This window comes from Schistocerca americana, chromosome 8 (assembly GCF_021461395.2).
Source record: "Schistocerca americana isolate TAMUIC-IGC-003095 chromosome 8, iqSchAmer2.1, whole genome shotgun sequence".
Lineage (NCBI taxonomy): Eukaryota > Metazoa > Arthropoda > Insecta > Orthoptera > Acrididae > Schistocerca > Schistocerca americana.
In genome coordinates, this window is record NC_060126.1 from 69,671,043 (window position 1) to 69,686,511 (window position 15,469).

At 50.6% G+C, this 15,469-nt stretch overlaps 16 non-coding genes across 16 annotated transcripts; 8 read left to right on the forward strand and 8 right to left on the reverse strand.

Moving 5' to 3' along the window:
* Positions 1-408: 408 nt before the first annotated feature.
* On the forward strand, positions 409-480 carry Trnag-ccc. Its single transcript has one exon. It is a non-coding gene; the product is annotated as a tRNA-Gly (tRNA).
* A 1,017-nt stretch (positions 481-1,497) lies between these two features.
* Trnae-uuc lies at positions 1,498-1,569 on the reverse strand. The gene has a single exon. It is a non-coding gene; the product is annotated as a tRNA-Glu (tRNA).
* Positions 1,570-2,208: 639 nt separating this feature from the next.
* Trnag-ccc lies at positions 2,209-2,280 on the forward strand. Its single transcript has one exon. It is a non-coding gene; the product is annotated as a tRNA-Gly (tRNA).
* Positions 2,281-3,297: 1,017 nt separating this feature from the next.
* Trnae-uuc lies at positions 3,298-3,369 on the reverse strand. The gene has a single exon. It is a non-coding gene; the product is annotated as a tRNA-Glu (tRNA).
* Positions 3,370-4,008: 639 nt separating this feature from the next.
* On the forward strand, positions 4,009-4,080 carry Trnag-ccc. The gene has a single exon. It is a non-coding gene; the product is annotated as a tRNA-Gly (tRNA).
* A 1,017-nt stretch (positions 4,081-5,097) lies between these two features.
* On the reverse strand, positions 5,098-5,169 carry Trnae-uuc. The gene has a single exon. It is a non-coding gene; the product is annotated as a tRNA-Glu (tRNA).
* Positions 5,170-5,808: 639 nt separating this feature from the next.
* On the forward strand, positions 5,809-5,880 carry Trnag-ccc. Its single transcript has one exon. It is a non-coding gene; the product is annotated as a tRNA-Gly (tRNA).
* A 1,017-nt stretch (positions 5,881-6,897) lies between these two features.
* Positions 6,898-6,969, reverse strand: Trnae-uuc. Its single transcript has one exon. It is a non-coding gene; the product is annotated as a tRNA-Glu (tRNA).
* Positions 6,970-7,608: 639 nt separating this feature from the next.
* Trnag-ccc lies at positions 7,609-7,680 on the forward strand. The gene has a single exon. It is a non-coding gene; the product is annotated as a tRNA-Gly (tRNA).
* Positions 7,681-8,696: 1,016 nt separating this feature from the next.
* Trnae-uuc lies at positions 8,697-8,768 on the reverse strand. Its single transcript has one exon. It is a non-coding gene; the product is annotated as a tRNA-Glu (tRNA).
* Positions 8,769-10,496: 1,728 nt separating this feature from the next.
* Positions 10,497-10,568, reverse strand: Trnae-uuc. Its single transcript has one exon. It is a non-coding gene; the product is annotated as a tRNA-Glu (tRNA).
* Positions 10,569-11,207: 639 nt separating this feature from the next.
* Trnag-ccc lies at positions 11,208-11,279 on the forward strand. The gene has a single exon. It is a non-coding gene; the product is annotated as a tRNA-Gly (tRNA).
* Positions 11,280-12,295: 1,016 nt separating this feature from the next.
* Trnae-uuc lies at positions 12,296-12,367 on the reverse strand. The gene has a single exon. It is a non-coding gene; the product is annotated as a tRNA-Glu (tRNA).
* A 639-nt stretch (positions 12,368-13,006) lies between these two features.
* Positions 13,007-13,078, forward strand: Trnag-ccc. The gene has a single exon. It is a non-coding gene; the product is annotated as a tRNA-Gly (tRNA).
* A 1,016-nt stretch (positions 13,079-14,094) lies between these two features.
* Trnae-uuc lies at positions 14,095-14,166 on the reverse strand. The gene has a single exon. It is a non-coding gene; the product is annotated as a tRNA-Glu (tRNA).
* Positions 14,167-14,805: 639 nt separating this feature from the next.
* Trnag-ccc lies at positions 14,806-14,877 on the forward strand. The gene has a single exon. It is a non-coding gene; the product is annotated as a tRNA-Gly (tRNA).
* Positions 14,878-15,469: the final 592 nt, after the last annotated feature.

The following is a 15,469-nucleotide window of genomic DNA, read 5'->3' on the forward strand; positions in this document are numbered from 1 at the left end:
CCTAGGTGGTAATAAACGGCAAACACGGCCTTACCTCGCAAAAGCTATGCTGTGCCTTTCACCGTCGTGGACAGAAAATGAGAAGGCTGAGTTGAGGATAGAACGTACGCCCTTAAGATAATGACACGCACAGCCCACTGCGCCACCGAGGCATACAGGAATATTCGCCACCGCAGCCTCACTAAGAAGTTCTAATTTCAGAATTGTTTTCCCACCATGCCGTACATGAAAGGGTGGATTACTCGGCGGAAGTCAATGCTGCGTCTAGTTACAGTGCATCGCCCTGGAAGCAACGTGGTATCGCGTTCCGATGTGCTGGAGGGCAGAGGTGCCGCTGCAGGGTCGCTTGAGCCTCTGGTGGCAGCAGGGGCGACAACGCACCGCGACACAGGAAGCCTGCAACGCAATGCGGTGGTGGTGTAACGGACAGCATGGTTGCTTCCCAAGCAGTTGATCCGGGTTCGATTCCCGGCCATCGCAGGAGGATTGTCATTTTTGCGTAGCGCAATAGTGTGTGTTCAAGACCATGCGATCCTCGAAATTGCCACGCGTCGCGGCACAGGTAGTATCTCGTCGTCTGCTGCCTCGTTCCAGCTAAGTGGATTGATTTCACTTCATCGTGTGCCGACTTGGCCCGACTTTGCTCGACTGCCGCTCGCTGCCGCTCGGCGGTGGGGCCGATATGACAGGAGAAGTACGACAATCGGCTGCGAGAAATAAAGTAATCAGGAGTACTTTTCCTTTTCAATACGAAAAGCTAAACTTTCATTTACAAACTTCGGAAATCTCACTGCTTCGCCACAGTGTTATCTACAAATTTGAGAAATTATCTGTTGATTCGTACGGTTCTGTTATTGCCAAAGTCGTTCTTGCACTTTCCTTGCGCTCTTTTTGCAAACAGCGTCATTAAATTTTCGGTCATATGTTCGTTAACGTAATTTAAATTGCTTAGGGAGGCATCATAGCACGTCAACACTGTAGCACAAAAGGAGGAGGGTGGGGGTTGAAATGAAAGGGTCCAATAGCACGCAGAGTTCCCGGACGATCACCCATCCACTCACTAACCACGCAACCGTCTGCTTAACTTCATTAATCGAAAGTGAGCTGGCCGTTGGCAACCCCTTAGCGAAACGTTGAGACTTCTAGCTGGATGTGCACATCATTTAGAATCTGCCTGGCAGAGTCTCGCAGGAGACAGCATTTCCTATCAGGGGAGAAAATGGAATGGCCCGTGGAGGGATTGAACCCATGACCGACGCGTTACTAGCACGACGCTATAGCCCACTGAGCTAACGGGCAGTGCAACACTGTCGCATCAGCAGTCCAAAACCGCAATACCGTCTCCTCTCCCTTCAAAACGGCCCCTCCATTAACGTGAGGATGTATCTCTTTTTCTTGACTTTCTCTCACCTTATACTTGGAACCCAGAGCAGCAGCTCCACGAAGACGAAAAACGGCCGTGAGAAGTTTTCTCATCTCAGCCCCGAAACCTTCACGTTCAGGTACCGGGAATCGAACCCGGGCCTCCTGGGTGAAAGCTAGGTATCCTAGCCACTAGACCATACCGGACATACCTCAACGATCCACTACGTGTGTATGCGTCCAGAAATACTTCTCCTCCACGCAACTTTAGGGCCGAACCTGGCGCCAACGCTGAACTCTGTCCGCCACCACGATCCCGCTTACTCACTCCCAAAGCGCGCAAGTCATACTAGGCAATCATCGCTTTCAGTCTCGAGTGCAACTAGTAAAACTGTAATTAGTAATAACTGGAAACAAACACACGTTGACACAAAGTAGCCTAGGTGGTAATAAACGGCAAACACGGCCTTACCTCGCAAAAGCTATGCTGTGCCTTTCACCGTCGTGGACAGAAAATGAGAAGGCTGAGTTGAGGATAGAACGTACGCCCTTAAGATAATGACACGCACAGCCCACTGCGCCACCGAGGCATACAGGAATATTCGCCACCGCAGCCTCACTAAGAAGTTCTAATTTCAGAATTGTTTTCCCACCATGCCGTACATGAAAGGGTGGATTACTCGGCGGAAGTCAATGCTGCGTCTAGTTACAGTGCATCGCCCTGGAAGCAACGTGGTATCGCGTTCCGATGTGCTGGAGGGCAGAGGTGCCGCTGCAGGGTCGCTTGAGCCTCTGGTGGCAGCAGGGGCGACAACGCACCGCGACACAGGAAGCCTGCAACGCAATGCGGTGGTGGTGTAACGGACAGCATGGTTGCTTCCCAAGCAGTTGATCCGGGTTCGATTCCCGGCCATCGCAGGAGGATTGTCATTTTTGCGTAGCGCAATAGTGTGTGTTCAAGACCATGCGATCCTCGAAATTGCCACGCGTCGCGGCACAGGTAGTATCTCGTCGTCTGCTGCCTCGTTCCAGCTAAGTGGATTGATTTCACTTCATCGTGTGCCGACTTGGCCCGACTTTGCTCGACTGCCGCTCGCTGCCGCTCGGCGGTGGGGCCGATATGACAGGAGAAGTACGACAATCGGCTGCGAGAAATAAAGTAATCAGGAGTACTTTTCCTTTTCAATACGAAAAGCTAAACTTTCATTTACAAATTTCGGAAATCTCACTGCTTCGCCACAGTGTTATCTACAAATTTGAGAAATTATCTGTTGATTCGTACGGTTCTGTTATTGCCAAAGTCGTTCTTGCACTTTCCTTGCGCTCTTTTTGCAAACAGCGTCATTAAATTTTCGGTCATATGTTCGTTAACGTAATTTAAATTGCTTAGGGAGGCATCATAGCACGTCAACACTGTAGCACAAAAGGAGGAGGGTGGGGGTTGAAATGAAAGGGTCCAATAGCACGCAGAGTTCCCGGACGATCACCCATCCACTCACTAACCACGCAAACGTCTGCTTAACTTCATTAATCGAAAGTGAGCTGGCCGTTGGCAACCCCTTAGCGAAACGTTGAGACTTCTAGCTGGATGTGCACATCATTTAGAATCTGCCTGGCAGAGTCTCGCAGGAGACAGCATTTCCTATCAGGGGAGAAAATGGAATGGCCCGTGGAGGGATTGAACCCATGACCGACGCGTTACTAGCACGACGCTATAGCCCACTGAGCTAACGGGCAGTGCAACACTGTCGCATCAGCAGTCCAAAACCGCAATACCGTCTCCTCTCCCTTCAAAACGGCCCCTCCATTAACGTGAGGATGTATCTCTTTTTCTTGACTTTCTCTCACCTTATACTTGGAACCCAGAGCAGCAGCTCCACGAAGACGAAAAACGGCCGTGAGAAGTTTTCTCATCTCAGCCCCGAAACCTTCACGTTCAGGTACCGGGAATCGAACCCGGGCCTCCTGGGTGAAAGCTAGGTATCCTAGCCACTAGACCATACCGGACATACCTCAACGATCCACTACGTGTGTATGCGTCCAGAAATACTTCTCCTCCACGCAACTTTAGGGCCGAACCTGGCGCCAACGCTGAACTCTGTCCGCCACCACGATCCCGCTTACTCACTCCCAAAGCGCGCAAGTCATACTAGGCAATCATCGCTTTCAGTCTCGAGTGCAACTAGTAAAACTGTAATTAGTAATAACTGGAAACAAACACACGTTGACACAAAGTAGCCTAGGTGGTAATAAACGGCAAACACGGCCTTACCTCGCAAAAGCTATGCTGTGCCTTTCACCGTCGTGGACAGAAAATGAGAAGGCTGAGTTGAGGATAGAACGTACGCCCTTACGATAATGACACGCACAGCCCACTGCGCCACCGAGGCATACAGGAATATTCGCCACCGCAGCCTCACTAAGAAGTTCTAATTTCAGAATTGTTTTCCCACCATGCCGTACATGAAAGGGTGGATTACTCGGCGGAAGTCAATGCTGCGTCTAGTTACAGTGCATCGCCCTGGAAGCAACGTGGTATCGCGTTCCGATGTGCTGGAGGGCAGAGGTGCCGCTGCAGGGTCGCTTGAGCCTCTGGTGGCAGCAGGGGCGACAACGCACCGCGACACAGGAAGCCTGCAACGCAATGCGGTGGTGGTGTAACGGACAGCATGGTTGCTTCCCAAGCAGTTGATCCGGGTTCGATTCCCGGCCATCGCAGGAGGATTGTCATTTTTGCGTAGCGCAATAGTGTGTGTTCAAGACCATGCGATCCTCGAAATTGCCACGCGTCGCGGCACAGGTAGTATCTCGTCGTCTGCTGCCTCGTTCCAGCTAAGTGGATTGATTTCACTTCATCGTGTGCCGACTTGGCCCGACTTTGCTCGACTGCCGCTCGCTGCCGCTCGGCGGTGGGGCCGATATGACAGGAGAAGTACGACAATCGGCTGCGAGAAATAAAGTAATCAGGAGTACTTTTCCTTTTCAATACGAAAAGCTAAACTTTCATTTACAAATTTCGGAAATCTCACTGCTTCGCCACAGTGTTATCTACAAATTTGAGAAATTATCTGTTGATTCGTACGGTTCTGTTATTGCCAAAGTCGTTCTTGCACTTTCCTTGCGCTCTTTTTGCAAACAGCGTCATTAAATTTTCGGTCATATGTTCGTTAACGTAATTTAAATTGCTTAGGGAGGCATCATAGCACGTCAACACTGTAGCACAAAAGGAGGAGGGTGGGGGTTGAAATGAAAGGGTCCAATAGCACGCAGAGTTCCCGGACGATCACCCATCCACTCACTAACCACGCAAACGTCTGCTTAACTTCATTAATCGAAAGTGAGCTGGCCGTTGGCAACCCCTTAGCGAAACGTTGAGACTTCTAGCTGGATGTGCACATCATTTAGAATCTGCCTGGCAGAGTCTCGCAGGAGACAGCATTTCCTATCAGGGGAGAAAATGGAATGGCCCGTGGAGGGATTGAACCCATGACCGACGCGTTACTAGCACGACGCTATAGCCCACTGAGCTAACGGGCAGTGCAACACTGTCGCATCAGCAGTCCAAAACCGCAATACCGTCTCCTCTCCCTTCAAAACGGCCCCTCCATTAACGTGAGGATGTATCTCTTTTTCTTGACTTTCTCTCACCTTATACTTGGAACCCAGAGCAGCAGCTCCACGAAGACGAAAAACGGCCGTGAGAAGTTTTCTCATCTCAGCCCCGAAACCTTCACGTTCAGGTACCGGGAATCGAACCCGGGCCTCCTGGGTGAAAGCTAGGTATCCTAGCCACTAGACCATACCGGACATACCTCAACGATCCACTACGTGTGTATGCGTCCAGAAATACTTCTCCTCCACGCAACTTTAGGGCCGAACCTGGCGCCAACGCTGAACTCTGTCCGCCACCACGATCCCGCTTACTCACTCCCAAAGCGCGCAAGTCATACTAGGCAATCATCGCTTTCAGTCTCGAGTGCAACTAGTAAAACTGTAATTAGTAATAACTGGAAACAAACACACGTTGACACAAAGTAGCCTAGGTGGTAATAAACGGCAAACACGGCCTTACCTCGCAAAAGCTATGCTGTGCCTTTCACCGTCGTGGACAGAAAATGAGAAGGCTGAGTTGAGGATAGAACGTACGCCCTTAAGATAATGACACGCACAGCCCACTGCGCCACCGAGGCATACAGGAATATTCGCCACCGCAGCCTCACTAAGAAGTTCTAATTTCAGAATTGTTTTCCCACCATGCCGTACATGAAAGGGTGGATTACTCGGCGGAAGTCAATGCTGCGTCTAGTTACAGTGCATCGCCCTGGAAGCAACGTGGTATCGCGTTCCGATGTGCTGGAGGGCAGAGGTGCCGCTGCAGGGTCGCTTGAGCCTCTGGTGGCAGCAGGGGCGACAACGCACCGCGACACAGGAAGCCTGCAACGCAATGCGGTGGTGGTGTAACGGACAGCATGGTTGCTTCCCAAGCAGTTGATCCGGGTTCGATTCCCGGCCATCGCAGGAGGATTGTCATTTTTGCGTAGCGCAATAGTGTGTGTTCAAGACCATGCGATCCTCGAAATTGCCACGCGTCGCGGCACAGGTAGTATCTCCTCGTCTGCTGCCTCGTTCCAGCTAAGTGGATTGATTTCACTTCATCGTGTGCCGACTTGGCCCGACTTTGCTCGACTGCCGCTCGCTGCCGCTCGGCGGTGGGGCCGATATGACAGGAGAAGTACGACAATCGGCTGCGAGAAATAAAGTAATCAGGAGTACTTTTCCTTTTCAATACGAAAAGCTAAACTTTCATTTACAAATTTCGGAAATCTCACTGCTTCGCCACAGTGTTATCTACAAATTTGAGAAATTATCTGTTGATTCGTACGGTTCTGTTATTGCCAAAGTCGTTCTTGCACTTTCCTTGCGCTCTTTTTGCAAACAGCGTCATTAAATTTTCGGTCATATGTTCGTTAACGTAATTTAAATTGCTTAGGGAGGCATCATAGCACGTCAACACTGTAGCACAAAAGGAGGAGGGTGGGGGTGTAAATGGAAGGGTCCAATAGCACGCAGAGTTCCCGGACGATCACCCATCCACTCACTAACCACGCAAACGTCTGCTTAACTTCATTAATCGAAAGTGAGCTGGCCGTTGGCAACCCCTTAGCGAAACGTTCAGACTTCTAGCTGGATGTGCACATCATTTAGAATCTGCCTGGCAGAGTCTCGCAGGAGACAGCATTTCCTATCAGGGGAGAAAATGGAATGGCCCGTGGAGGGATTGAACCCATGACCGACGCGTTACTAGCACGACGCTATAGCCCACTGAGCTAACGGGCAGTGCAACACTGTCGCATCAGCAGTCCAAAACCGCAATACCGTCTCCTCTCCCTTCAAAACGGCCCCTCCATTAACGTGAGGATGTATCTCTTTTTCTTGACTTTCTCTCACCTTATACTTGGAACCCAGAGCAGCAGCTCCACGAAGACGAAAAACGGCCGTGAGAAGTTTTCTCATCTCAGCCCCGAAACCTTCACGTTCAGGTACCGGGAATCGAACCCGGGCCTCCTGGGTGAAAGCTAGGTATCCTAGCCACTAGACCATACCGGACATACCTCAACGATCCACTACGTGTGTATGCGTCCAGAAATACTTCTCCTCCACGCAACTTTAGGGCCGAACCTGGCGCCAACGCTGAACTCTGTCCGCCACCACGATCCCGCTTACTCACTCCCAAAGCGCGCAAGTCATACTAGGCAATCATCGCTTTCAGTCTCGAGTGCAACTAGTAAAACTGTAATTAGTAATAACTGGAAACAAACACACGTTGACACAAAGTAGCCTAGGTGGTAATAAACGGCAAACACGGCCTTACCTCGCAAAAGCTATGCTGTGCCTTTCACCGTCGTGGACAGAAAATGAGAAGGCTGAGTTGAGGATAGAACGTACGCCCTTAAGATAATGACACGCACAGCCCACTGCGCCACCGAGGCATACAGGAATATTCGCCACCGCAGCCTCACTAAGAAGTTCTAATTTCAGAATTGTTTTCCCACCATGCCGTACATGAAAGGGTGGATTACTCGGCGGAAGTCAATGCTGCGTCTAGTTACAGTGCATCGCCCTGGAAGCAACGTGGTATCGCGTTCCGATGTGCTGGAGGGCAGAGGTGCCGCTGCAGGGTCGCTTGAGCCTCTGGTGGCAGCAGGGGCGACAACGCACCGCGACACAGGAAGCCTGCAACGCAATGCGGTGGTGGTGTAACGGACAGCATGGTTGCTTCCCAAGCAGTTGATCCGGGTTCGATTCCCGGCCATCGCAGAGGATTGTCATTTTTGCGTAGCGCAATAGTGTGTGTTCAAGACCATGCGATCCTCGAAATTGCCACGCGTCGCGGCACAGGTAGTATCTCCTCGTCTGCTGCCTCGTTCCAGCTAAGTGGATTGATTTCACTTCATCGTGTGCCGACTTGGCCCGACTTTGCTCGACCGCCGCTCGCTGCCGCTCGGCGGTGGGGCCGATATGACAGGAGAAGTACGACAATCGGCTGCGAGAAATAAAGTAATCAGGAGTACTTTTCCTTTTCAATACGAAAAGCTAAACTTTCATTTACAAATTTCGGAAATCTCACTGCTTCGCCACAGTGTTATCTACAAATTTGAGAAATTATCTGTTGATTCGTACGGTTCTGTTATTGCCAAAGTCGTTCTTGCACTTTCCTTGCGCTCTTTTTGCAAACAGCGTCATTAAATTTTCGGTCATATGTTCGTTAACGTAATTTAAATTGCTTAGGGAGGCATCATAGCACGTCAACACTGTAGCACAAAAGGAGGAGGGTGGGGGTTGAAATGAAAGGGTCCAATAGCACGCAGAGTTCCCGGACGATCACCCATCCACTCACTAACCACGCAAACGTCTGCTTAACTTCATTAATCGAAAGTGAGCTAGCCGTTGGCAACCCCTTAGCGAAACGTTGAGACTTCTAGCTGGATGTGCACATCATTTAGAATCTGCCTGGCAGAATCTCGCAGGAGACAGCATTTCCTATCAGGGGAGAAAATGGAATGGCCCGTGGAGGGATTGAACCCATGACCGACGCGTTACTAGCACGACGCTATAGCCCACTGAGCTAACGGGCAGTGCAACACTGTCGCATCAGCAGTCCAAAACGGCAATACCGTCTCCTCTCCCTTCAAAACGGCCCCTCTATTAACGTGAGGATGTATCTCTTTTTCTTGACTTTCTCTCACCTTATACTTGGAACCCAGAGCAGCAGCTCCACGAAGACGAAAAACGGCCGTGAGAAGTTTTCTCATCTCAGCCCCGAAACCTTCACGTTCAGGTACCGGGAATCGAACCCGGGCCTCCTGGGTGAAAGCTAGGTATCCTAGCCACTAGACCATACCGGACATACCTCAACGATCCACTACGTGTGTATGCGTCCAGAAATACTTCTCCTCCACGCAACTTTAGGGCCGAACCTGGCGCCAACGCTGAACTCTGTCCGCCACCACGATCCCGCTTACTCACTCCCAAAGCGCGCAAGTCATACTAGGCAATCATCGCTTTCAGTCTCGAGTGCAACTAGTAAAACTGTAATTAGTAATAACTGGAAACAAACACACGTTGACACAAAGTAGCCTAGGTGGTAATAAACGGCAAACACGGCCTTACCTCGCAAAAGCTATGCTGTGCCTTTCACCGTCGTGGACAGAAAATGAGAAGGCTGAGTTGAGGATAGAACGTACGCCCTTAAGATAATGACACGCACAGCCCACTGCGCCACCGAGGCATACAGGAATATTCGCCACCGCAGCCTCACTAAGAAGTTCTAATTTCAGAATTGTTTTCCCACCATGCCGTACATGAAAGGGTGGATTACTCGGCGGAAGTCAATGCTGCGTCTAGTTACAGTGCATCGCCCTGGAAGCAACGTGGTATCGCGTTCCGATGTGCTGGAGGGCAGAGGTGCCGCTGCAGGGTCGCTTGAGCCTCTGGTGGCAGCAGGGGCGACAACGCACCGCGACACAGGAAGCCTGCAACGCAATGCGGTGGTGGTGTAACGGACAGCATGGTTGCTTCCCAAGCAGTTGATCCAGGTTCGATTCCCGGCCATCGCAGGAGGATTGTCATTTTTGCGTAGCGCAATAGTGTGTGTTCAAGACCATGCGATCCTCGAAATTGCCACGCGTCGCGGCACAGGTAGTATCTCCTCGTCTGCTGCCTCGTTCCAGCTAAGTGGATTGATTTCACTTCATCGTGTGCCGACTTGGCCCGACTTTGCTCGACTGCCGCTCGCTGCCGCTCGGCGGTGGGGCCGATATGACAGGAGAAGTACGACAATCGGCTGCGAGAAATAAAGTAATCAGGAGTACTTTTCCTTTTCAATACGAAAAGCTAAAGTTTCATTTACAAATTTCGGAAATCTTACTGCTTCGCCACAGTGTTATCTACAAATTTGAGAAATTATCTGTTGATTCGTACGGTTCTGTTATTGCCAAAGTCGTTCTTGCACTTTCCTTGCGCTCTTTTTGCAAACAGCGTCATTAAATTTTCGGTCATATGTTCGTTAACGTAATTTAAATTGCTTAGGGAGGCATCATAGCACGTCAACACTGTAGCACAAAAGGAGGAGGGTGGGGGTTGAAATGAAAGGGTCCAATAGCACGCAGAGTTCCCGGACGATCACCCATCCACTCACTAACCACGCAAACGTCTGCTTAACTTCATTAATCGAAAGTGAGCTAGCCGTTGGCAACCCCTTAGCGAAACGTTGAGACTTCTAGCTGGATGTGCACATCATTTAGAATCTGCCTGGCAGAATCTCGCAGGAGACAGCATTTCCTATCAGGGGAGAAAATGGAATGGCCCGTGGAGGGATTGAACCCATGACCGACGCGTTACTAGCACGACGCTATAGCCCACTGAGCTAACGGGCAGTGCAACACTGTCGCATCAGCAGTCCAAAACGGCAATACCGTCTCCTCTCCCTTCAAAACGGCCCCTCTATTAACGTGAGGATGTATCTCTTTTTCTTGACTTTCTCTCACCTTATACTTGGAACCCAGAGCAGCAGCTCCACGAAGACGAAAAACGGCCGTGAGAAGTTTTCTCATCTCAGCCCCGAAACCTTCACGTTCAGGTACCGGGAATCGAACCCGGGCCTCCTGGGTGAAAGCTAGGTATCCTAGCCACTAGACCATACCGGACATACCTCAACGATCCACTACGTGTGTATGCGTCCAGAAATACTTCTCCTCCACGCAACTTTAGGGCCGAACCTGGCGCCAACGCTGAACTCTGTCCGCCACCACGATCCCGCTTACTCACTCCCAAAGCGCGCAAGTCATACTAGGCAATCATCGCTTTCAGTCTCGAGTGCAACTAGTAAAACTGTAATTAGTAATAACTGGAAACAAACACACGTTGACACAAAGTAGCCTAGGTGGTAATAAACGGCAAACACGGCCTTACCTCGCAAAAGCTATGCTGTGCCTTTCACCGTCGTGGACAGAAAATGAGAAGGCTGAGTTGAGGATAGAACGTACGCCCTTAAGATAATGACACGCACAGCCCACTGCGCCACCGAGGCATACAGGAATATTCGCCACCGCAGCCTCACTAAGAAGTTCTAATTTCAGAATTGTTTTCCCACCATGCCGTACATGAAAGGGTGGATTACTCGGCGGAAGTCAATGCTGCGTCTAGTTACAGTGCATCGCCCTGGAAGCAACGTGGTATCGCGTTCCGATGTGCTGGAGGGCAGAGGTGCCGCTGCAGGGTCGCTTGAGCCTCTGGTGGCAGCAGGGGCGACAACGCACCGCGACACAGGAAGCCTGCAACGCAATGCGGTGGTGGTGTAACGGACAGCATGGTTGCTTCCCAAGCAGTTGATCCGGGTTCGATTCCCGGCCATCGCAGGAGGATTGTCATTTTTGCGTAGCGCAATAGTGTGTGTTCAAGACCATGCGATCCTCGAAATTGCCACGCGTCGCGGCACAGGTAGTATCTCCTCGTCTGCTGCCTCGTTCCAGCTAAGTGGATTGATTTCACTTCATCGTGTGCCGACTTGGCCCGACTTTGCTCGACTGCCGCTCGCTGCCGCTCGGCGGTGGGGCCGATATGACAGGAGAAGTACGACAATCGGCTGCGAGAAATAAAGTAATCAGGAGTACTTTTCCTTTTCAATACGAAAAGCTAAAGTTTCATTTACAAATTTCGGAAATCTTACTGCTTCGCCACAGTGTTATCTACAAATTTGAGAAATTATCTGTTGATTCGTACGGTTCTGTTATTGCCAAAGTCGTTCTTGCACTTTCCTTGCGCTCTTTTTGCAAACAGCGTCATTAAATTTTCGGTCATATGTTCGTTAACGTAATTTAAATTGCTTAGGGAGGCATCATAGCACGTCAACACTGTAGCACAAAAGGAGGAGGGTGGGGGTGTAAATGGAAGGGTCCAATAGCACGCAGAGTTCCCGGACGATCACCCATCCACTCACTAACCACGCAAACGTCTGCTTAACTTCATTAATCGAAAGTGAGCTGGCCGTTGGCAACCCCTTAGCGAAACGTTCAGACTTCTAGCTGGATGTGCACATCATTTAGAATCTGCCTGGCAGAGTCTCGCAGGAGGCAGCATTTCCTATTAGGGGAGAAAATGGAATGGCCCGTGGAGGGAAGGAACCCATGACCTATGCATTACTAGCACGACGCTACAGCCCACTGAGCTAACGGGCAATGCAACAGTGTCGCATCAGCAGTCCAAAACCGCAAAACCGTCTCCTCTCCCTTCAAAACAGCCCCGCCATTAACGTGAGGATGTATCTCTTTTCCTTGACTTTCTCTCACCTTATACTTGGAACCCAGAGCAGCAGCTCCACGAAGACGAAAAACGGCCGTGAGAAGTTTTCTCATCTCAGCCCCGAGAATTCACGTTCAGGTACCGGGAATCGAACCCGGGCCTCCTGGGTGAAAGCCAGGTATCCTAGCCACTAGACCATACCGGACACACCTCAACGATCCACTACGTGTGTATGCGTCCAGAAATACGTCTCCTCCACGCAACTTTAGGGCCGAATCTGGCGCCAACGCTGAACTCTGTCCGCCACCACGATCCCGCTTACTCACTCCCAAAGCGCGCAAGTCATACTAGGCAAACATCGCTTTCAGTCTCGAGTGCAACTAGCAAAACTGTAATTAGTAATAACTGGAAACAAACACACGTTGACGCAAAGTAGCCTAGGTGGTAATAAACGGCAAATACGGCCTTACCTCGCAAAAGCTATGCTGTGCCTTTCACCGTCGTGGAGAGAAAATGAGATGGCTGAGTTGAGGATAGAACGTACGCCCTTAAGATAATGACATGCGCAGCCCACTGCGCCACCGAGGCATACAGGAATACTCGCCACCGCAGCCTCACTAAGAAGTTCTAATTTCAGAATTGTTTTCCCACCATGCCGTACATGAAAGGGTGGATTTCTCGGCGGAAGTCAATGCTGCGTCTAGTTACAGTGCATCGCCCTGGAAGCAACGTGGCACCGCGTTCCGATGTGCCGGCGGGCAGAGCGCCTGCAGCAGGGTCGCTTGATCCTCTGGTGGCAGCAGGGGCGACAACACACCGCGACACAGGAAGCCTGCAGCGCAATGCGGTGGTGGTGTAACGGTCAGCATGGTTGCTTCCCAAGCAGTTGATCCGTGTTCGATTCCCGGCCACCGCAGGAGGATTGTCATTTTTGCGTAGCGCAATAGTGTGTGTTCTAGACCATGCGATCCTCGAAATTGCCACGTGTCGCGGCACAGGTAGTATCTCCTCGTCTCCTGCCTCGTTCCAGCTAAGTGGATTGATTTCACTTCATCGTGTGCCGACTTGGCCCGACTTTGCTCGACTGCCGCTCGCTGCCGCTCGGCGGTGGGGCCGATATGACAGGAGAAGTACGACAATCGGCTGCGAGAAATAAAGTAATCAAGAGTACTTTTCCTTTTCAATACGAAAAGCTAAACTTTCATTTACAAATTTCGGAAATCTCACTGCTTCGCCACAGTGTTATCTACAAATTTGAGAAATTATCTGTTGATTCGTACGGTTCTGTTATTGCCAAAGTCGTTCTTGCACTTTCCTTGCGCTCTTTTTGCAAACAGCGTCATTAAATTTTCGGTCATATGTTCGTTAACGTAATTTAAATTGCTTAGGGAGGCATCATAGCACGTCAACACTGTAGCACAAAAGGAGGAGGGTGGGGGTGTAAATGGAAGGGTCCAATAGCACGCAGAGTTCCCGGACGATCACCCATCCACTCACTAACCACGCAAACGTCTGCTTAACTTCATTAATCGAAAGTGAGCTGGCCGTTGGCAACCCCTTAGCGAAACGTTCAGACTTCTAGCTGGATGTGCACATCATTTAGAATCTGCCTGGCAGAGTCTCGCAGGAGGCAGCATTTCCTATTAGGGGAGAAAATGGAATGGCCCGTGGAGGGAAGGAACCCATGACCTATGCATTACTAGCACGACGCTACAGCCCACTGAGCTAACGGGCAATGCAACAGTGTCGCATCAGCAGTCCAAAACCGCAAAACCGTCTCCTCTCCCTTCAAAACAGCCCCGCCATTAACGTGAGGATGTATCTCTTTTCCTTGACTTTCTCTCACCTTATACTTGGAACCCAGAGCAGCAGCTCCACGAAGACGAAAAACGGCCGTGAGAAGTTTTCTCATCTCAGCCCCGAGAATTCACGTTCAGGTACCGGGAATCGAACCCGGGCCTCCTGGGTGAAAGCCAGGTATCCTAGCCACTAGACCATACCGGACACACCTCAACGATCCACTACGTGTGTATGCGTCCAGAAATACGTCTCCTCCACGCAACTTTAGGGCCGAATCTGGCGCCAACGCTGAACTCTGTCCGCCACCACGATCCCGCTTACTCACTCCCAAAGCGCGCAAGTCATACTAGGCAAACATCGCTTTCAGTCTCGAGTGCAACTAGCAAAACTGTAATTAGTAATAACTGGAAACAAACACACGTTGACGCAAAGTAGCCTAGGTGGTAATAAACGGCAAATACGGCCTTACCTCGCAAAAGCTATGCTGTGCCTTTCACCGTCGTGGAGAGAAAATGAGATGGCTGAGTTGAGGATAGAACGTACGCCCTTAAGATAATGACATGCGCAGCCCACTGCGCCACCGAGGCATACAGGAATACTCGCCACCGCAGCCTCACTAAGAAGTTCTAATTTCAGAATTGTTTTCCCACCATGCCGTACATGAAAGGGTGGATTTCTCGGCGGAAGTCAATGCTGCGTCTAGTTACAGTGCATCGCCCTGGAAGCAACGTGGCACCGCGTTCCGATGTGCCGGCGGGCAGAGCGCCTGCAGCAGGGTCGCTTGATCCTCTGGTGGCAGCAGGGGCGACAACACACCGCGACACAGGAAGCCTGCAGCGCAATGCGGTGGTGGTGTAACGGTCAGCATGGTTGCTTCCCAAGCAGTTGATCCGTGTTCGATTCCCGGCCACCGCAGGAGGATTGTCATTTTTGCGTAGCGCAATAGTGTGTGTTCTAGACCATGCGATCCTCGAAATTGCCACGTGTCGCGGCACAGGTAGTATCTCCTCGTCTCCTGCCTCGTTCCAGCTAAGTGGATTGATTTCACTTCATCGTGTGCCGACTTGGCCCGACTTTGCTCGACTGCCGCTCGCTGCCGCTCGGCGGTGGGGCCGATATGACAGGAGAAGTACGACAATCGGCTGCGAGAAATAAAGTAATCAGGAGTACTTTTCCTTTTCAATACGAAAAGCTAAACTTTCATTTACAAATTTCGGAAATCTCACTGCTTCGCCACAGTGTTATCTACAAATTTGAGAAATTATCTGTTGATTCGTACGGTTCTGTTATTGCCAAAGTCGTTCTTGCACTTTCCTTGCGCTCTTTTTGCAAACAGCGTCATTAAATTTTCGGTCATATGTTCGTTAACGTAATTTAAATTGCTTAGGGAGGCATCATAGCACGTCAACACTGTAGCACAAAAGGAGGAGGGTGGGGGTTGAAATGAAAGGGTCCAATAGCACGCAGAGTTCCCGGACGATCACCCATCCACTCACTAACCACGCAA